The 23,164-nt window shown below is 37.8% G+C and overlaps 1 pseudogene; it reads right to left on the bottom strand.

The window, feature by feature from the left end:
* Nucleotides 1-21,386: 21,386 nt before the first annotated feature.
* LOC133075592 (large ribosomal subunit protein uL2-like) lies at nucleotides 21,387-22,164 on the bottom strand (annotated as a pseudogene).
* Between the last annotated feature and the right edge of the window lie 1,000 nt (nucleotides 22,165-23,164).

Genomic DNA, 23,164 nt, shown 5'->3' on the forward strand with positions numbered 1-23,164 from the left:
TGACCTGTGACCTTTTGTTTCTGAAATGCAAATGCTACAAGGGGGTGCAGGATATAATTCACATAGTGTCAAAGAGTGATGGGTTAGCTTTGTGAAGTACAAATCTAGTTACAGACACTACAGATTAGTAACAGTTAAAATAAAACTAGGAAGGATTAACTCTTTCAGGCCAGTTTATGTTTCTTCTCTAGCCTGTTCACTCTTCCCTTGTTTTCTTTGTTTATCAGAAAAATCTCATTTCTATTTTTGCTGCAATACCTTCGGGCATTTCCCATTTTCAATGATTAATATTCGTCTTTACGTCTAGCTGTCTATACATTAATTCGCTGGCAAATACAGGCACATTGAGTTGTCATTATATGTGATAAAATATGAATCTAGGGTAACACATTGCTGTTTTCCCTCATGGTTTACATTGTTCATAAAAATCATAAACTCTTCCCCAGCAATAGCGCTTTAAGCTGTGATTAGTAAACAGCTAACCTGACTTTCTTCTTAAACACAGTACACAAATTTAAAGGCATAAATATTGTTTTTCAAAACTTGCATCGTTATATTTGATCCCTTACTGACAGGGGGACAAAGGATCTCTATTTCTGGGTTTTTAGCTATCTTGTCAGAGAAGAAAATACATTCATTGCACTGGGGTGTTGTCTATTTTTTAGAGATAATGAAATCAGAAATAACTAATGATTGACTAAAGTTACTTTTATTAGAATACATGACTGAATATACAAGGACCAAATTCCAAACACACTGACGTTTCTTCTACATTATTGTTCTTCTCAAGAGTAATATTATGTCAGCCATTTTTCTTAGTTCACTTAACAATAAGAAAAATAAATATCATTTGGTCAGTCATGTCAGTCAAAATGTGTGAATGAAGCAAGCTAGTATCCAATGTTTACAGAAGTAAAAACCAATATTGACTCCAACTTTTACCCTTGAAAATGTATAATTTTGATGAAGGTAAAATTTAGCGTCTTTAATCTCTCAGTTAAATCTGCTGTGTTTCACTGCCCTGCTTCTTTCAGGCCCAGAATCATTTGGTCAGTGTTTTGTCATTGTGAAGTTAAGATAGAGCATTACTATCTTCATGAAAGTTCCATGTGTTCTAAGTATTTTGTGTCTAATATTTGCTTGTAGAATGAAATGTCATTTTCTAAAATAAGATTGAAGGAGACTGGAAGGGGAATTTTGGGAAGCACTAATTTTCTTGATGTCCTTAGCTATTGTCTATTCTACTTATATGTGAGGTTTGACTTGAATTAGAACCTTTAGTGATGCCAGGGGTATAGAACAAGCAAGTCATACCATGCTATCACAATAATAGCATAGAAAGGAACAGATAAAGGCATTGTAACTGTAATCTAAAAATCAGTGTCAAATAATGAAAACAATTTAGAAAAGAAAGCTATAAACATCTTGGTTTCTTCTAGTGAAAATCCACTCCCTTCTTCAAGCCCTTATTGTATGTACTGCGCCTGACACACAGACGACTGCTCAGATTTGATTTTAAGAACACGGAGGTGATCTCTGCAACTTCAAACATTTCATTCTGTTTTGACATCTGAAGTTTTCATCATCTCACTTAATTCTTAAATTATAAATCCTTGTGCCTAATGGGTTTTAATAGTTAATTATAAGAAAATAAATATTAATCTCAATTTAACTATTCTTCTTCTAAATGAAAATGAAGGAAGATAAAGCTAAAAGTTTAAGCTGAAAAAAATCTAGAGCTTGGGTCACTGATAGAATTGGAATAGTGTGTGTGTGTGTTGGGGGGTAGTTCTTGAGGGAATGAAAGAAATCGGTCGGGGGTACTCTCTTAATTTTCTTGGGTGGATGGAGTCACAGGAAAGAGAAGACAACCAAAATGCATATGAGAGATTGCTTAATAATTTTATTCAAGAGATGGCTTTGTGTAGTCCGTCTGGATTTCTTTTGAACTAAAGATATATGTACGGATCACAGAACTATCTGGTTAATTTGCTTCCCACGTAAATAAATGAATGAATGAATGAATGAACAAATAAATAAATAAATAAATAAGTTGTTTATTCTTTGAAGACACTGGAAAACTCATTTACTTTATTCATTCACACACCCTTTTCAAAGTATTATCTGAACATTTTTGGCAGCACCAAGGAGCTGTTTTGAGCTAAACATACTGAGAGGTCAGGCTCCCCACACTTAAGGACACCCAAGGATAAGGAAATTCATGCTAACATGATTTTATTTCTAAATCAGTTAAAAGTCATAAATTTTATTTCAGAGTGAAAACTTATTTTTTAGATCAGGAAATAAAATTCCTGGAAATATAACTATGTTGCTTGTTTGGGAAAACATCATGTCTTCACAGAAATTTAGAGACCTTTCTTCTTTCAACCTTAATCGTATTTCCCAAATCAAATTATTTTGTATCACAAGATGAGATTTTACTTTGTTTCTCTTGAAAGAGACATATATATTCCACCAGGATTCTTAATAAGCAGATGGCACAATGTGTTGGAGATTGGGAAAAAATCCCTATGCCAAAATATCTCTCTATGGCTTAAATCATTCCCAAAAAATTTGATCAATATAACCAGTTGCTTGAAGACATTGTATTTAATATAAATTTCAATAAAATAATAATATGCAAGGTATTAGTAAACTATAACCCATAGCTTTGTGGAAATTATCAAATTCTTTCCAAAATAACACTAGGCTTACGTGAGTTTAGAATAAAGAATAGGGTCAGTTTTGGAATGAAGGAGTGGATTAAGAGGAAGTCAGCTCCCTTTCCCCCCATAAACTTTATTGACTCTGTACCATCCACCTGAATAACACACTGTTTATTTTCAAACAGGCCTCTTTTGCCCTCAAATAAGTTTATAAGTCCCAGCTTCTCATCCCAAACAGATTTCTGCTTCTACTTAAAGTAGAAGGCTACCGAAGACCTGCTGAGTTTAGTTGAGATGAGCTTCCTCAGCAACCATGCCCTTCACAGCCAGGCTTTCAAAGAGGTGGTCGATTGTGCTTGGGTCTAGATGAGTAAGAGTAGAAACATCCTAAAATTGAACACCCAGGAAGCCTAAGAGATCATTGTCATTTTGCCTATTGCTGTTCTAGAAATTTACCTCCAGTGTCCTGATGTTTCTTGTGCTTGCCACTTATGCTCACTCTGAAAGCATCTTAACTGAGGATTTAAAATAATTCTGAGAATTTATCCCATCTCATCTATTTTTTTTTTGAAATAAGAACTTTATTGCCATCTCATCTTTTAATTTGATTTATATTTCACTTCCATAAAAACTATGTTTTGAAAAGTCAGCAATGGCTCTCTATAACATGTCTATTTCTCAGTCCATGTTCTCTTCCAAGGGATGACAAACTAAGGATTCCTTCCTTCTGAATATTTTTTTCTCTTTATTTATAAAAATGTTTATTCAACAGCAATTTATTGAAACTTGTCTAGTTTCTAATCTTGAATTTAAGTACAAAGATAACCTCACACTTTGTGGTTACACTCTGCTACCTTGTTTCTTACCATTTAAATTTCTCCATTGCCTGTTTTCACACAAAATTTCTTTAAATATTTTCAAGCTTCTATCATAGTTCCCTTATTTTTTTTTTAAAGCTAGGCTCCCTAATTCCTTTTATTGTATCTTTCTAAAAACTTTTTTATTGAAGTATAGTTGGTTTACAATGATGTGTTCGTTTCTGGTATAAAGTGATTCAGTTGTATATAAATCAATCAATCAATCAATAAGAATATATATATATATATATATATGTATGTATATATGAATTCTTTTCCAGATTCTTTTCCATTATATGTTATTACAATGTATTGAATATAGTTCCCTGCGCTATAGAGTAAATACTTGTTGCATATATGTTTTATGTGTATTAGGTTGTATCTGCTAATCCCATGCTCCTAATTTATCCATCCCCACCATTACCTTTGGTAAGTATAAATTTGTTTTCTATGTCTGTGAGTTTCTTTCTGTTTTGTAAATAAGTTCATTTGTGTCATTTTTTAAGATTCCAAATACAAGTAGTATCATATAATATTTGTCTTTCTCTGTTTGACTTCACTTAGTATGATAATCTCTAGGTCCATCTATGTTGCTGCAAATGACATTATTTCATTTTTTTTTTAACGCTGAGTAATATCCACTGTATATATATACCACATCTTCTTTATCCAGTCATCTTTCAATGGACAATTAGGTTGCTTCTATGTCTTGGCTGCTGTAAACAGTGCTGCTCTGAATATTGGGGTGCATGTATCTTTTCAAATTATGGCTTTCTCTGGATATATGCTCAGGAGGGAGATTGCTGGATCATATGTTAACTCTATTTTTAGTTTTTTAGGGAACCACCATACTGTTCTTCATAGTGGCTACACCAATTTATGATCCCACCAACAGTGTAGGAGGGTTCCCTTTTCTCCACACCCTCTAAAGCATTTATTATTAGTGAACTTTTTGATGATGGCCATTCTGACTGGTGCAGAGCGATACCTCGCATTTACACTTCTCTAGTAATTAGCAATGTTGAGCATCTGTTCATCTGCCTATTGGCCATCTGTATGTCTTATTTGAAGAAATGTCTATTTAGGTCTTCTGCTCATTTTTTGATTAGCTTGGTTTTTTGCTTGTTTATTTTGTTTTGTTAATGAACTATATGGGATGTTTGTATATTCTGGAAATTAAGCCCTTGTAGGTAGCATTATTTAAAATATTTTCTCCCATCTCATACCTTGTCTTTTCATTTTGTTTTTGGTTTCATTTGTTGTGCTAAAGCTGATAAATTTGATTAAGTCACATTTCTCTATTTTTGCTTTAATTTATTTTGCTTTAGGGGAATGACCTAAGAAAACGTTGGTACGATTGATGTCAGAGAATGGTTTGCTTATGTTCTCCTCTAGGAGTTTTATACTGTCATGTCTTATAACTAAGTCTTTAAGTCATTATGAGTTTACTTTTGTGTATGGTATGAAGGTATGTTCTGACTTCATTGATTTACATACAGCTGTCCAACTTTCCCAAAACCACTTGCTGAAGAGACTGTCTTTTCCCCATTGTATACTCTTACCTTCTTTATTCAAAATTAATTGACCATAGGTGTGTGAGTTTATTTCTGGGCTCTCTATTCTGTCCAGGTGATCCATATGTCTGGTTTTGTGTCCCTACCATACTGTTTTGATTACAGTAGCTTTGTAGAATTGTCTGAAGTCCAGAAGGGTTACGTTTCCTGCTTTGTTCTGGGTCTTTTATGGTCTTTTTTAAAAAGGTAGTTTATGGTTCCTTATAAATTTTAGGATTATTTATTCTAGTTCTGTGAAAAATGTCATGGGTAATTTGATAGGGATCACATTAAATCTGTAGATTGCTTTGGGTAGTATGGCCTCTTTAACAATATTAATTCTTCCAATCCAAGAGCATGGGTTATCTTTCCATTTCTTTGAATCATCTTCAATTTTCTTTATTAATGTTTTATACTTCTTATCATCACCATATAAGTCTTTCACCTCCTTTGCCAGGTTTATTACTAAGCATTTTAAATGCGATTTTAAAAGGGTTTTTTTTTTTCTTACACTTGCTTTCTGATATTTCACTTTTAGTGTAAAGACATGTAACAAATTTCTGTATGTTACTCTTGTATCCTTCTACTTTTTCTGATTGCTGTGGCCAGGACTTCCTATATTACGTTGAATAGAAGTGGTGAGAGTGGACATCCTTGTCTTGTTTGAGATTTTAATGAGACGGCTTAAAGCTTTTCACCCATAAGTATTATGTTGGCTGTGGGTTTGTCATAAATGGCTTTTATTATGCTGAGATACGTTCCCTTTATACCAACTTGCTGAGAGTTTTTATCATAAATCGATGTTGACTTTTATCAAGTGATTTTTCTGAATTTATTGAGGTGATCATGTGTTTATTGTCTTTTGTTGATGCTGTGTATCACATGAATTAATTTGCATATGTTGAACCATCCTTCTGACCCTGGATGAATCCAACTTGATCATGGTGAACGGTCTTTTTTATGTATTGTTGGATTTGGTTTGCTTATATCTTCTTGAACATTTTTGCATCTATATTCATCAAAATATTGGCCTATAATTTTCTTTTTTGGTAGTGCCTTTGTATAGTTTTGGTATCAGGATGATGGTGGCTTCATAGAATGACTTTGGGAGTAATCCTTTCTCTTCAAACTTTTGGAATAGTTTGAGAAGTATTGGTACAAGTTCTTCTTTGTATGTTTGGTAGAATTATCCAGTGAAGGCATCTGGTCCTGGATTTGGTTTGCAGGGAGTTTTATTTATTTATTTATTTATTTATTTATTTATTTACAGATTCTTTTTCACTTCTAGTCATCAGTCTGTTCAAATTATCTATTTCTTCTTCTTTGTGTGTGTGTGTGTGTGTGTGTGTGTGTGTGTATCTCTGCCTTGTTTCTGTCTTTTTTTAAAAAACATCTTTATTGGAGTATAATTGCTTTGCAATGGTGTGTTAGTTTCTGCTTTATAACAAAGTGAATCAGTTATACATATAAATATGTCCCCATAACTCTTCCCTCTTGCATCTCTCTTCCTCCACCCTCCCTATCTCACCCCTCTAGGTGGTCACAAAGCACCGAGCTGATCTCCCTGTGCTATGTGGCTGCTTCCTACTAGCTATCTATTTTACGTTTGGTAGTGTATATATGTCCATGCCACTCTCTCACTTTGTCCCAGCTTACGCTTCCCCCTCCCAGTATCTTCAAGTCCATTCTCTAGTAGGTCTGTGTCTTTATTCCCGTCTTGCCACTAGGTTCTCATGACCTTTTTTTTTTTTTTAGATTCCATATATATGTGTTAGCATACAGTATTTGTATTTCTCTTTCTGACTTACTTCACTCTGTATGACAGACTCTAGGTTCATCCACCTCACTACAAATAACTCAATTTCGTTCCTTTTTATGGCTGAGTAATATTCCATTGTATATATGTGCCACGTCTTCTTTATCCATTCATCTGTTGATGGACACTTAGGTTGCTTCCATGTCCTGGCTATTGTAAAGAGAGCTTCAATGAACATCTATTTCTTCTTGATTCAGGTTTGGTGGACTGTATATTTCTAGAAACTTGTCCATTTCTTCTAGGTTGTCCAATTTGTTGCCATATAATTGTCCCTAATATTGTCTTAGCATTTTTTGTATTTCTGTAGTGTCAGTAGTTATTTCTTCTCTTTCAATTCTTATTTGTTTATTCGGGTCCTCTCTTTTCTTCTTGCTGAGCTTCACTGGAGGTTTGTTGATCTTGCTTATCCTATCAAAAACAAGCTTTGGTTTTACTGATTTTTTTTCTATTGCTTTTTAAATTTTTTATTTATTTCCTATCTTATCTTTATTATTTCCTTCCTTCTACTGACTCTTGGTTTTGTTTGTTCTTCTTTTTCTAATTCTTTTAGGTTGTAGGTTAAGTTGTTTATTTGAGATTTTTCTTATTTTATGAGGAAGGCTTATATCACAATGAATTTCTCTCTTGGGACTCCTTTCGCTGCATACCATAGATATTGTATGGTTGTGTTTTCATTATCATTTATCTTGAGGTATTTTTAAATTTACTCTTTGATTTCATTGTTGACCTATTAATTTTTTAGTAGCACGTTTTTTACTCTCCATGTAATCGGCTTTTTTTTTGCCTTATTTTTCTTTCTGTGGATGCTTTCTACTTTCATGCCATTGTGGTCAGAAAATATGCTTGAAATAATTTCTATCCACTTAAATTTGTTGAGGCTTGTTTGTGTCCTACTATGTTGTCTATACTAGACAATGTTCCATGTGCACTTGAAAAGAATATGTGTTCTGTATTTTGGATGTAGTGTCCTGTAGATATCAATTAAACCAATTGTTTTATTGTGTCATTTAGGGTCTCTCTTGCTTTGATTTTCTGTGTGGTAGATCTGTCCATTGGTGTCAGTGGTATCTTAAAGTCTCCTACTGTTACTGTATTCCTGTCAATTTCTACCTTATGTCAGTTAATATTTGTTTTATATATTTATTTGCTCTTATATCAGGTGCATATTTGCTAATAAGTGTAATATCTTCTTCTTGTATTGATCCTTTTACCATCGTATAGTGTCCTTATTTATCTTTCTTTATGGCCTTTATTTTAAATTCAATTTTATCTTATATGAGTAGTGCCACATCTCTTCCCTGTCATTTCCATTTTCATGAAATATCTTTTTCCATCACCGCACTTTCAATCTATGTATGTCCTTCACCCTAAAGTGGGTCTATTGTAGGCAGCATTGTAGGTTCTTGTTTTATTATCCAATCTGTCACTGTATGTCTTTTGCTTGGAGCGTTTAGTCCTTTGACATTTAAGGTAATTATTTTTATGTTTGTATTTATTGCCATTTTAAATATTATTTTCCAGTTTTTTTGGTATTCCTTCTTGTTCCTTTCTTTTTATTTTTTAAATATTTTTTTAATTTTTTAACATCTTTATTAGATTATAAATGCTTTACAATGGTGTGTCAGTTTCTGCTTTATAACAAAGTGAATCAGTTATATATATATACATATGTCCCCATATCTCTTCCCTCTTGCATCTTCCTCCCTACCACCCTCCCTATCCCACCCTTCTAGGTGGTCACAAAGCACCGAGCTGATCTCCCTGTGCTATGCAGCTGCTTCCCACTAGCTATCTATTTTACATTTGGTAGTGTATATATGTCCATGCCACTCTCTCTCTTTGTCAGAGCTTACGCTTCCCCCTCCCCATGTCCTCAAGTCCATTCTCTAGTAGCTGTGGGTCTTTATTCCCATCTTGCCCCTAGGTTCTTCATGATCTTTTTTTTTTTTTTAGACTCCATATATATGTGTTAGCATACGGTATTTGTTTTTCTCTTTCTGACTTACTTCACTCTGTATGACAGTCTCCAGGTCCAGCCACCTCATTACAAATAACTCAGTTTCATTCCTTTTTATGGCTGAGCAATATTCCATTGTATATATGTACCACATCTTCTTTATCCATTCAACTGTTGATGGACACTTAGATTGCTTCCCTGTCCTGGCTATTGTAAATGGAGCTGCAATGAATATTTTGGTACAAGACTCTTTTGAATTATGGTTTTCTCAGGGTATATGCCCAGTAGTGGGATGGCTGGGTAGTATGGTAGTACTATTTTTAGTTTTTTAAGGAACCTCCATACTGTTCTCCATAGTGGCTGTACCAATTTACATCCCCACCAACGGTGCAAGAGGGTTCCCTTTTCCCACACCCTCTCCAGCATTTATTATTTGTAGACTTTTTGCTGCTGGCCATTCTGACAGGTGTGAGATGATATCTCATTGTAGTTTTGATTTGCATTTCTCTAATGATTAATGATGTTGAGCATTCTTTCATGTGTTTGTTGGCAATCTGTATATCTTCTTTAGAGAAATGTCTATTTAGGTCTTCTGCCCATTTTTGGATTGGATTGTTTGGTTTTTTGATATTGAGCTTCATGTGTTACTTGTATGTTTTGGAGATAAATCCTTTGTTAGTTGCTTCATTTGCAAATGTTTTCTCCCATTCTGAGGGTTGTCTTTTTGTCTTGTTCATGGTCTCCTTTGCTGTGCAAAAGCTTTTAAGTTTCATTAGGTCCCATTTGTTTATTTTTGGTTTTATTTCCATTACTCTAGGAGGTGGGTCAGAAAGGATCTTGCTGTGATTTATGTCATAGAGTGTTCTACCTATGTTTTCCTCTAAGAGTTTGATGGTGTCTGGCCTTACATTTAGGTCTTTAATCAATTTTGAGTTTATTTTTGTGTTTGATGTTAAGGAGTATTCTAATTTCATTCTTTTACATGTAGCTGTCCAGTTTTCCAAACACCACTTATTGTAGAGGCTCTATTTTCTCCACTGTATATTTTGCCTCCTTTTTCAAAGATAAGGTGACCATATGTGCATGGGCTTATCCCTGGGCTTTGTATCCTGTTCCATTGATTGATATTTCTGTTTTTGTTCCAGTGCCATATTGTCTTGATTACTGTCACTTTGTAGTATAGTCTGAAGTCAGGGACCCTGATTCCTCCAGCTCAGTTTTTCTTTCTCAAGATTGCTTTGGCTATCCGGGGTTTGCTGTGTTTCCATACAAATTGTGAAATTTTCTGTTCCAGTTCCATGAAAAATGCCAGTGGTAGTTTGATAGGGATTGCATTGAATCTGTAGATTGCTTTGGGTAGTAGAGTCATTTTCACAATGTTGATTCTTCCAAACCAAGAACATGGTATATCTCTCCTTCTATTTGTAAATCTCTAATTTCTTTCATCAGTGTCTTATAGTTTTCTCCGTACAGGTGTTTTGCCTCCTTAGGTAAGTTTATTCCTAGATATTTTTTCTTCTTGTTGCAATGGTAAATGGGACTGTTTTCTTAATTTCACTTTCAGATTTTTCATCATTAGTGTATAGAAATGTAAGAGATTTCTGTGCATTAATTTTGTATCCTGCTACTTTACCAAATTCATTGATTAGCTCTAGTAGTTTTCTGGTAGCATCTTTAGGATTCTCTATGTATAGTATCATGTCATCTGCAAACAGTGACAGCTTTACTTCTTCTTTTCCAATTTGGATTCCTTTTATTTCTTTTTCTTCTGTGATTGTGTTGGCTAAGACTTCCAAAACTATGTTGAATAATAGTGGTGAGAGTGGGCAACCTTGTCTTGTTCCTGATCTTAATGGAAATGGTTTCAGTTTTTCACCATTGAGGATGATGTTGGCTGTGGGTTTGTCATATATGGCCTTTATTATGTTGAGGAAAGTTCCCTCTATGCCTACTTTCTGGGGGGTTTTATCATAAATGGGTGTTGAATTTTGTCAAAAGCTTTCTCTGAATCTGTTGAGATGATCATATGGTTTTTCTCCTTCAATATGTTAATATGGTGTATCACATTGATTGATTTGCATATACTGAAGAATCCTTGCATTCCTGGGATAAACCCCACTTGATCATAATGTATGATCCTTTTAATGTGCTGTTCAATTCTGTTTGCTAGTATATTATTGAGGATTTTTGCATCTATGTTCATCAGTGATATTGGCCTGTAGTTTTCCTTCTTTGTGTCATCTTTGTATGGTTTTGGTATCAGAGTGATGGTGGTCCCTTAGAATGAATTTGGGAGTGTTCCTCCCACTGTTATATTTTGGAAGAGTTTGATAAGGATAGGTCTTATCTCTTCTCTAAATGTTTGATAGAATTCGCCCTTGAAGCCATCTGCTCCTGGACTTTTGTTTGTTGGAAGATTTTTAATCACAGTTTTAATTTCAGTACTTGTGATTTGTCTTTTCATATTTTCTCTTTCTTCCTAGTTCAGTCTCGGAGGTTGTGCATTTCTAAGAATCTGTCCATTTCTTCCAGGTTGTTCATTTTATTGGCATAGAGTTGCTTGTAGTAATGTCTCATGATCCTTTGTATTTCTGCAGTGTCAGTTGTTACTTCTCCTTTTTCATTTCTATTTCTATTGATTTGAGTCTTCTCCCTTTTTTCTTGATAAGTCTGGCTAACAGTTTATCAATTTTGTTTACCTTCTCAAAGAACCGGCTTTTAGTTTTATTGATCTTTGCTATTATTTCCTTCATTTCTTTTTCATTTATTTCTGATCTGATCTTTATGATTTCTTTCCTTCTGCTAACTTAGGGGTTTTTTTTTTTTCTTCTTTCTCTAATTGTTTTAGGTGTAAGGTTCATGTGAGATGTTTCTTCTTTCTTAAGGTAGGCTTGTATAATTATAAACTTCCCTCTTAGAACTTCTTTTGCTGCATGCCATAGGTTTTGGGTCTTTGTGCTTTCATTTTCTCTTGTTTCTAGGCATTTTTTTATTTCCTCTTTGATTTCTTCAGTGATCTCTTGTTTATTAAGTAGTGTGTTGTTTAGCCTCCATGTGTTTGTATTTCTTACAGTTTTTTTCCTGTAACTGATATCTAGTCTCATAGCATTGTGGTCGGAAAAGATACTTTATATGATTTCAATTTTCTTAAATTTACCATGGCTTGATTTGTGACCCAAGATATGATCTATGTTGGAGAATGTTCCATGACCACTTGAGAAGTATGTGTATTCTGTTGTTTCTGGGTGGAATGTCCTATAAATATCAATTAGGTCCATCTTGTTTAATGCATCATTTAAAGCTTGTGTTTCCTTGTTTATTTTCATTTTGGATGATCTGTCCATTGGTGAAAGTGGGGTGTTAAAGTCCCCTACTATGATTGTGTTAATGTTGATTTCCCCTTTTATCGCTCTTGGTATTTGCCTTTTGTATTGAGGTGCTCCTATGTTGGGTGCATAAATATTTACAATTGTTAAATCTTCTTCTTGGATTGATCACTTGATCATTATGTAACATCCTTCTTTGTCTCCTGTAATATTCTGTGTTTTAAAGTCTATTTTGTCTGATATGAGAATTGCTACTCCAGCTTTCTTTTGATTTCCATTTTCATGGAATATCTTTTTCCATCCCCTCACTTACAGTCTGTATGTGTCCCTGGGTCTGAAGTGGTTCCCTTGTAGACCACATATATGCGGGTCGTATTTTTGTATCCATTCAACCAGTCTGTGTCTTCTGGTTGGAGCAATTAATCCATTTACATTTAAGGTAATTATCGTTATGTATGTTCCTAATACCATTTTATTAATTGTTTTTGGTTTACTATTGTAGGTCGTTTCCTTCTCTTGTGTTTTCTGCCCAGAGAAATTCCTTTAGCATTTGTTGTAAAACTCGTTTGGTGGTGCTGAATTCTCTTAGCTTTTGCTTGTCTGTAAAGCTTTTAATTTCGCCATCCAATCTGAATGAGATCCTTTCTGGGTAGTGTAATCTTGGTTGTAGGTTTTTCCCTTTCATCACTTTAAATATGTACTGCCACTCCCTTCTGGCTTGCAGAGTTTCTACTGAAAGATCAGCTGTTAACCTTATGGGGATTCCCTTATGTGTTCCTTTTTTTTTTTTTTTTCCCTTGCTGCTGTTAATATTTGTTCTTTGTATTTAATTTTTGATAGCTTGATTAATATGTGTCTTGGCATGTTTCTCCTTGGATTTATCCTATATGGGACTCTCTGTGCTTCCTGGACTTGATTAACTATTTCCTTTTCGATCTTAGGGAAGTTTTCAACTATAATCTCTTCAAGTACTTTCTCAGTCCTTTTCTTTTTCTCTTCTTCTTCTGGGACCCCTATAATTCGAATGTTGGTGCATTTAATGTTGTCCCAGAGGTCTCTGAGACTGTCCTCAATTCTTTTCACTATTTTTCCTTTATTCCGCTCTGCAGTAGTTATTTCTGCTATTTTATCTTCCAGGTCACTTATCCGTCTTTCTGCCTCAGTTATTCTGCTATTGATCCCTTCTAGAGAATTTTTAATTTCATTTATTGTGTTGTTCATCACTGTTTGTTTGCTCTTTAGTTCTTCTATGTCCTTGTTAAATGTTTCTTGTATTTTCTCCATTCTATTTCCAAGGTTTTGGATCATCTTTACTATCATTATTCTGAATTCTTTTTCAGGTAGACTGCCTATTTCCTCTTCATTTGTTAGGTCTGATGGGTTTTTACCTTGCTCCTTCATCTGCTGTGTGTTTCTCTGTCTTCTCATTTTGCTTAACTTACTGTGTTTGGGGTCTCCTTTTCACAGGCTGCAGGTTCGCAGTTCCCATTGTTTTCGGTGTCTGTCCCCAGTGGCTAAGTTTGGTTCAGTGTGTTGTGTAGGCTTCCTGGTGGAGGGGACTAGTGCCAGTGTTCTGGTGGATGAGGCTGGCTCTTTTCTTTCTGGTGGGCAGGTCCACGTCTGGTGGTGTGTATTGGGGTGTCTGTGGCCTTATTATGATTTTAGGCAGCCTCTGTGCTAATGAATGGGGTTGTGTTCCTGTCTTGCCTGCTCTTTGGCATACGGTGTGCTGCACTGTAGCTTGCTGGTCATTGAATGGAGCAGGGTCTTGGCGTTGAGATGGAGATCTCTGGGAGAGTTTTGCCGTTTGATATAACGTGGAGCTGGGAGGTCTCTTGTGGACCTGTGTTCTGAACTTGCCTCTCCCACCTCAGTGGCATAGCCCTGAGCCTGGCTGGAGCACCAAGAGCCTGTCTTCCACACGGCTTGGAATAAAATGGGGGAAAAAAAAAGAAAGAAAGAAAGAAGAAGATAAAATAAAATAAAATAAAATGAAATGAAATAAAAATTAAAATAAAATAACATTATTAAAATAAAAAATAAAAAATAATTATTAAGAAAAAAAATTTAAGTAATAACAAAATAAAAAAACAGACAGAGAGAACCCTAGGACAAATGGTAAAAGCAAAGCTATACAGACAAAATCACACACAGAAGCATACACATACACACTCACAAAACGAGAAAAAGAGGAAAATATATATATTACGTTGCTCCCAAAGTCCACCTCCTCAATCTGGGATGATTTGTTGTCTATTCAGGTATTCCACAGATGCAGGGTACATCAAGTTGATTGTAGAGATTTAATCTGCTGCCCCTGAGGCTGCTTGGAGAAATTTCCCTTTCTCTTCTTTGTTTGCACAGCTCCTGGGGTTCAGCTTTGGATTTGTACCCGCCTCTGTGTGTAGGTCCCCTGAGGGCATCTGTTCTTTGCTCAGACAGGACGGGGTTAAAGGAGCAACTAATTTGGGGGCTTTGGCTCACTCAGGACAGGGGGAGGGAGGGGTACAGATGCAGGGCGTGCCTGCAGTGGCAGAGGCTGGCATGACCTTGCACCAGCCTGAGGCGTGCCATGCGTTCTCCTGGGGAAATTGTCCCTGGATCACAGGACCCTGGCAGTGGTGGGCTGCACAGGCTCCCGGGAGGGTAGGTGTGGCTAGTGACCTGTGCTTCCACACAGGCTGCTTGGTGGCTGCAGCAGCAGCCTTAGCATCCGATGCCCGTCTCTGGGGTCCACGCTGATAGCAGCGGCTCACCCCCGTCTCTGGAGCTCATTTAAGAGGCACTCATAATCTCCTCCCCTCATGCACCAGGAAACAAAGAGGCAAGAAAAAGTCTCTTGTGTCTTCGGCAGCTCCACACTATTTTCTGGACCTTCTCCTGGCTAGCTGTGGTGCACTAGCCCCCTTCAGGCTGTGTTCATGCAGCCAACCCCAGTCCTCTCCCTGGGATCTGACCTCTGAAACCCGAGCCTCAGCCCCCAGCCCCCACCCGTCCTGGCAGGTGAGCAGACAATCCTCTCGAGCTGGTGAGTGCTGGTCGGCACTGATCCTCTGTGTGGGAATCTCTCTGCTTTGCCCTCTGCACCCCTGTTGCTGCGCTCTCCTCTGTGGCTCTGAAGCTCCCCCCTCTCTGCCTCCAGCCGTCTCCGCCTGCGAAGGGGCTTCCTAGCATGTGGAAACATTTCCTCCTTCACAGCTCCCTCCCACTGGTGCAGGTCCCATCCCTATTTTTGTCTCTGTTTTTTCTTTTTTCTTTTATCCTACACAGGTACGTGGGGAGTTTCTTGCCTTTTGGGAGGTCTGAGGTCTTCTGCCAGCGTTCTGTAGGTGATCTGTAGGAGTTGTTCCACATGTAGATGTATTTCTGATGTATTTGTGGGGAAGAAGGTGATCTCTGCGTCTTACTCTTCTGCCATCTTGAAGCTCCTTCAAGTTGTACTCACTGTGGCACTAGGTGGCCATCCCTTGTTTCACATCAACATGACCTCAGGCACAAACCTCCTTGTTTTTCCATTTTGTCTTTAAGTTACTTGTTGAAAGAACTGACCCACGGTCTCAAGGACTGTCGTGGCTTCAGCTGGTGGGGCCCCTCCACAGCCAGCAGCCTCAGTCAGGTCACCCTCCCCTCGGGCTCCAGGACAGTTCAGTGACGGACCTCTTTTTCTTTTTGTTTTTCTTTTGTGGTTTGATGGTTTCCTTTTGTATTATGCTTGAGTTCTCTTTTGTTTGGTTTTGGGGAATCTAGTAAGATTTTGATTTGTGATTGCCCTGGTTTTCAAGTATGTTAGCCAATTCTATATCTACTTGCTTTAGGCTGATAGTCATTTAAGTTCAAACACATTCTGAAAAAAAACTACATTTTCTTTCACCCCACCCCCACATTTTATGATTTTGATGTCCTCTTTTACATCTTCATGTTTATCCTTTTTACTTATAATCTATTCCACAATTTATTTTTGATTTTTTAAATCTATATACAGGCTTATTCAAGTGATCTTCAATCCTTTGATATATTTGTTTTTCCTATTATGGTTTTCTCTTTCCTATAGATTCTTATTTCTTTTCTATTTAAAGAAGACCTTTCAATATTTCTTTTAGGTTAGGTTTAGCATTGCTGTATTCTTTTAGTTTTTCTTATCTGAGACAATCTTTATCTCTTTTTCTATTCTAAATGGTAATCTTGCTGGGTAGAGAATCTTAGGTTGCAGATTCTTCCCTTTCAGGACATTGAATATATTTCACGACTCCCTTCTGGCCTGCAACATATCTGTAGAGTAATTAGCTGATAGCCTTTTGGTGGTTCCCTTGTAACTAACTTTTTTTTCCCTCTTGCTGCCTTTAAAATCCTCTCTTTATCTCTAACTTTTGCCATTTTAATTATAATGTGTCTTAATGTAAGTCTGTTTGGGTTCATCTTGTTTGGCACCCTCTGTGCTTCCTGTACCTGGATATCTGTTTCCTTCTATAAGTTTGGGAAGTTTTCAGCTATAATTTCTTCAAATACATTTTTAATCCCATTTTCTCTTTCTTCTCTTTCGGGGATCCCTATTATGTTTAGATTGGCATGCTTTAGATTATCCTATAGGTCTTATATATTGCTTTCTTTTATTTGTCTTTTTGTCTGCTGTTCTGATGGGTGATTTCTATTATTCTATCTTCCAGATCACTTATTCATTCTTTTACATTACTTAGTGTGTTGTTTATTGCCTTTAGCTCAGTATTTATCTCATCAATTGAGTTGACGTAATCTTGTTGGCTCCTCTTTTTAGTTTCTAGTTCCTTGTTACAGTGACCTGCATTTCTATCAATAGCCTTTTTTAAATTCCTTCAGCACTTTTATTACTTCCTTTCTGAACTCAGGTTCTAGTAGAATAGAGAGGTCTGTTTCATTGTTTGTCCTTTCAGGGGAATTCTCTTGTTATTTTCATTGGGAGGGGTTCCTCTGCTTCTTCATTTCACTTATACTTCTCTGACTCTATGAATTTAGGAGAAACAGTTATCTATTGTTGTCTTGAATGGTTCTTTTTATGTTGAAATGTTGCCGTGTAAGCTGCATGAGTCTATTTTGGTAGGAGAGTCTGTTTTTGTATGGATGCCTACCACATTTTTCCTCAGGTTGTGTTGACTGTTTTTCCCTTGACTGGGGGTGTTATTGGTGATGTGGTGACCAGAGCTTGCACTGGATGTTGGGCAGGGCCTCCTCTTTGCTTCTGTGGCTGTAACAGCCTTGCTGGGAGCAAGTTCTGCTCACCAATTTATGGAATAGAAACCCCCAAATCCGGTTCTATACAGCTGTGTGAAGTAGCAGAACTGGAGCAATCCTGCTGGGAAAGGAGGCACTGAGTATTCCTCTTCAGGGGCTGTCCACCAAGAAGTGCAGTCTCTGACATCACCTGTCACCCATTGTGCATGCTTACAAAATACACTGTTGTAGGCACTGCCCTCAACCCCACCTCAGCTGTGGGAACACTGGCAGTTCTCTGGATTTCCCTCAGGCACTGTGTTCACAAAACCACCATCACAAATCTTCCAAAGACTGGCACTGGACCCACAGTGGTTGCACACCTGGGTCCACCATGGGAGTGCAGACACCAGCCCTGCCTCTATCCATGCATCCACAAAGCCCACCACTGCTGATATCAGACCCACCCTGGCCACAGGAATACCAGTAATCCTCTCAGATGTACTGCAGCCTTTGTGGTCACAAAGCTTCCAGGGGTGTAAATCCATTGAAGTTGCATAGCAGCTGGGAATCAACTCAGATTTCAACCCTGCCTCTGCATGTGGGCAACAAGCAGGTGCTTTCATGCTCCCAGATCTCATAGACGCAGAGGTGCACCTGCTATGAGCACACCAAGAATGAGGCTGCTATGGAAGGGCCACAACCCCCCCCCACACACACACATTTCTGCATGTGTTGACAATGGGGCACCCATGGCAAACCTGGGCTCTGTCCTGCGCATATCCCCAATTATGGCCCAGACCGCACTCCATGCCCTTCTGGTTCTCTCTGCACAGCCAACCTCAGTCCTTTCCCCAGGTCTCTCCCCTGAGTTTCATCACCCAATTGCTGCATGCATCTCCAGCAGGCATATGTCTCAAGATGGGGAATGCAGCAAGGAGGCCAGGACCATCTGTGCTGGTCCCTCTGTCCTGCCTGCCACAGGCCACCTGTTGCACTCTTCTCTGAGCCTCTGAGTCTCCCTATCTGTCCCAGCTGACCTCCCAGCCAGTGAGAGGTGTTCCCAGGGTGAGGGAACCTTTCCTCTTTCAAGCTTCCTCCCAGGGTCACAAGTCATGTCCCAATTCCTTTTCTTTCTTTCATCCTACGCAGTTGTGTGGTGATCTTTCTGGCAGTTTTGTTATATGAGATCTTCTGCCAGTGTTCAGTAAGTATTCTGTGAGAATTGTTTCACATGTAGATGTATTTTTTTAAAATATATTTGTGGGGAAAGGTGAGCATCATACCCTTCTAATCTGCCATCTTGATCTCCACTGCCCTCATTATTTCATTTATGGCATCTTTCTCAGTCTTTTAACATCTTTGTCATTTTCCATGATCATTATGTTTATAAACCACAGCACTAAAAATTGAATTTAATACTCATATGTAGAGAAAAGTAACACTATTTTTATCACTTATTCTAGTCACTTTTACACTTACTCTAATCTAAACTAAATTTATATAAATTTATTTAGCTTTTTTTGAAGTCACACTACAAGGTGGATTAAAATTGAATTTGAAGAAGCTCATGCAGCTCAATATCAATAAAACAAAAAACCCAATCCAAAAATGGGCAGAAGACCTAAATAGACATTTCTCCAAAGAAGATATACAGATTGTCAACTAACACATGAAAAGACGCTCAACATCACTAATCATTAGAGAAATGCAAATCAAAACTACAATGAGGTATCATCTCACACTGGTCAGAATGGCCATCATCAAAAAATCTAGAAACAATAAATGCTGGAGAGGGTGTGGAGAAAAGGGAACCTTCTTGCACTATTGGTGGGAATGTAAATTGGTACAGCCACTATGGAAAACAGTATGGAGGTTCCTTAAAAAACTAAAAATAGAACTATCATACGACCCAGAAATCCCACTACTGGGCATATACCCTGAGAAAACCATAATTTAAAAAGAGTCCTGTACCACAATGTTCATTGCAGCACTACTTACAATAGACAGGACATGGAAGCAACCTAAGTGTCCATCAACAGATGAATGGATAAAGAAGATGTGGCACATATATACAATGGAATATTACTCAGCCATAAAAAGAAATGAAATGGAGGTATTTGTAATGAGGTGGATAGAGTTAGAGTCTGTCATACAGAGTGAAGTAAGTCAGAAAGAGAAAAACAAATACAGTATGCTAACACATATATATGGAATCTAAGGGGAAAAAAAAAGGTCATGAAGAACCTAGTGGCAAGACGGGAATAAAGACACAGACCTACTAGAGAATGGACTTGAGGATATGGGGAGGGGGAGGGGTGAGATGTGACAGGGTGAGAGAGTGTCATGGACATATATACACTACCAAATGTAAAATAGATAGCTAGTGGGAAGCAGCCACATAGCACAGGGAGATCAGCTCAGTGCTTTGTGACCACCTAAAGGGGTGGGATAGGGAGGGTGGGAGGGAGGGAGATGCAAGAGGGAAGAGATATGGGAACATATGTATATGTATAACTGATTCACTTTGTTATAAAGCAGAAACTAACACACCATTGTAAAGCAATTATACTTCAATAAAGATGTTTAAAAAAAATCTACAAACAATAAATGCTGGAGCGGGTGTGGAGAAAAGGGAACCTTCTTGCACTATTGGTGGGAATGTAAATTGGTACAGCCACTATGGAAAACAGTATGGAGGTTCCTTAAAAAACTAAAAGTAGAACTATCATACGACCCAGAAATCCCACTACTGGGCATATACCCTGAGAAAACCATAATTCAGAAAGAGTCCTGTACCACAATGTTCATTGCAGCACTACTTACAATAGACAGGACATGGAAGCAACCTAAGTGTCCATCAACAGATGAATGGATAAAGAAGATGTGGCACATATATACAATGGAACATTACTCAGCCATAAAAAGAAACAAAATTGAGTTATTTGTAGCGAGGTGGATGGACCTAGAGACTGTCATACAGAGTGAATTAAGTCAGAAAGAGAAAAACAAATATGTATGCTAACACATATATATGGAATCTTAAAAAAAAAAATGGTTCTGAAGAACCTAGGGGCAGGATAGGAATAAAGATGCAGATGTAGAGAATGGACTTGAGGACACGGGGAGGGGGGAAGGGTAAGTTGGGGGGAAGGGTAAGTTGGGACGAAGTGAGAGAGTGGCATGGACATATATACACTACCAAATGTAAAATAAACAGCTAATGGGAAGCAACCGCATAGCACAGGGAGATCAGCTCGTTGCTTTGTGTCCACCTAGAAGGGTGGGATAGGGAGGGTGGGAGGGAGAAGCAAGAGGGAGGAGATGGGGGATATATGTATCTGTATAGCTATTTCACTTTGTTATACAGCAGAGGCTAACACACCATTTTAAAGAAATTATATTCCAATAAAGATGTTTAAAAAAAAACCTAGATCTGAATGATAGGTGGAAAAGGGGAAGACAATTTAAGTCCAATAATTCATTCTGTGAGTGAATGGCAAAATACAAAAGAAGCTAAAAAAATACCAACTTTCCTCTTTATCTTGGTTGCAAACTTTTACAAATTCAGTTATTTTGAATGCCTGTGGACTAGAAAAGGAGGAAAAAGGACACTAAATTATTGTCCAAATAACTTTTTTCTTCTATAGAGGAGGCTAAGAATAAACTGAGATGGTTGAATGGCTTTAATAAAACAAGAAAAAACTGCAATTCCAGATTATGTTAACAATAAAGTGTTGTTTGTTAGCTTTAGAGATGGGGAAATAAGAATATCTCAGAATATTGTTTAGAGCCTTGTTACTCTGGGCAGGTTAAATTGTGTTCTTCTGAGAAGACAGAGGGATTGATGGGATGATATCATCAAATTCTAGGATTTCAAATTGCTTCCATGACTGAAAGTTTGACAGTTTCAAATGGAATAATTTAAAGTGTTCCTTACAAAAGCTGTATAGGAACAAGTAAAAACAGGCTAGAATAATTTTTGTGTGTGTGTGTGAAAAAGACAAACTTTACTGAGCCCCCAGCCCTAATTCTCTTTCTCCTGCACAGTCTTGGTTCACCGGAGACACCCAGTCCAGCAGGCAACAATGAGACCCACTTTCCGGCCAGCAGGGGCATCTCTGCAGATGGTAGAGGGTTTGCCAATGTGCTGGTTGTTGCCACCTCTGAAGGGATGCTCAACAGGGTTCATGGCCACACCCCACACGCATGGCCAATGATTCCTCTTTGCCTTATACTTGTGGTAGGCATGGCCGGCCTTCAGAATGGGCTTGTCAATGCAGCCACCTCCAGCCACCACACTGACAACAGCTCTGTTGACGGAGGAGATGACCTTCTTGGAGCCCAAGGGCAGTTTCACTCTGGTCTTCTTTGTCTCAGGGTTGTGGGAGATGACAATCGCATAGTTCCCAGAGGCTCTGGCCAGCGTGCCCCAGTCACCAGGCTTCTCCTCCAGACAACACACGATGGTGCCCTCGGGCATGGTGCCCACTGGCAGCATATTGCCGATGTTGAGCTGGGCATTCTTGCCGTAATACACGAACTGGCCAGTGTGGATGCCCTCGGCAGCAATGAACAGCTCCATCTGCTTCTTAAAACGGTATGGATCCTGGAAGACCACCTTGGCAAGGGGCACGCAGCAGCCCGAGTCATGGATGATGTCCTTCACGATGCCCTTGATGTAGCTGTGTCGGTTGGCAAAGTCCACAGCGTGCAGACGCGTGACGCCCTTTCGGCGATTCACACGTACGCGGAACACGGAGCCGGCTGGCACCCTTTCTCTGCCCAAGGATCACACGGCCCATCGCGGTGGTCTGCTTCCGAGTGCGGCCGAAAGAGCAGGCTAGAATAATTGTAAATAACATTTATATCTAAATATTCATTCAACTAAAATCAGAACATAAAAGGGCAGTGATGTGAAAGAAAATGCCTATAACAGAAAGTAACATTTTATAGATATTTATCCTGCTTAGTTGGACATTCTGACTAACTTCATACGTTTTTAAGAAAAAAAAATCATACTTTCTTAATTATGATCTGTCTTGATATTCAAATATTTTAGTTCTTCACTAAAGACTTAATATTAACTAACTTGATTATAAGATTTGAATTTATTTCCTCCTCTACCATCTCTTTTATCTTCTCCGTCTCTTCAGTCTTTTTGATCCCTTTCTCAGGATTTTTGCTTACACTATTCCCCAATCAAAAATGTTCTCACCTCTTTCTGAGGAAACACTAATCACTTTATATACTTCATTCAAATCCTCACTATTACATACAATCCTCTATGACTATCATAAACTGTGTTATCACAAATTCATGCTGCTTTCCTAATTATCAAGTCTAAAGGCATATTTTCATTACTCATCTTCTTTGCACTATTTACTACATTTTAAGGTGGTTATCATCTCCTCAACTTTGACATTATCTTCCATAATGACTTTTGTTGTGAGCATGTCCTACGGTTTTGTCTGCTGTCACACCTGAGTCCATTTTAAGTGTCAACTTCACAAACCATAGTCCTAAATAAGGGGCCCTGTAGAGTAAGCATCACATTTTATTCTCCTTGATATGACCTTGCAGGTATACCTCATTGGCCCTAAGATTGACATCTCTCCAAACAGCAGCCAATAAACAGGAGGAGAAGTTTCACAGAGCAGTATCCCTGCACAGAATGTGGGAGCAGAAGTCTTATAGCAATATAGAGCATGATTTGTGTAAAACATCTGTTTTGCATACATCATCTCACAATCTAGCACTCTGTGAGATGTGGCAAAGAATTCATGTAGCTTAGATTCTGCTAAG

This window comes from Eubalaena glacialis, chromosome 15 (assembly GCF_028564815.1).
Source record: "Eubalaena glacialis isolate mEubGla1 chromosome 15, mEubGla1.1.hap2.+ XY, whole genome shotgun sequence".
NCBI lineage: Eukaryota > Metazoa > Chordata > Mammalia > Artiodactyla > Balaenidae > Eubalaena > Eubalaena glacialis.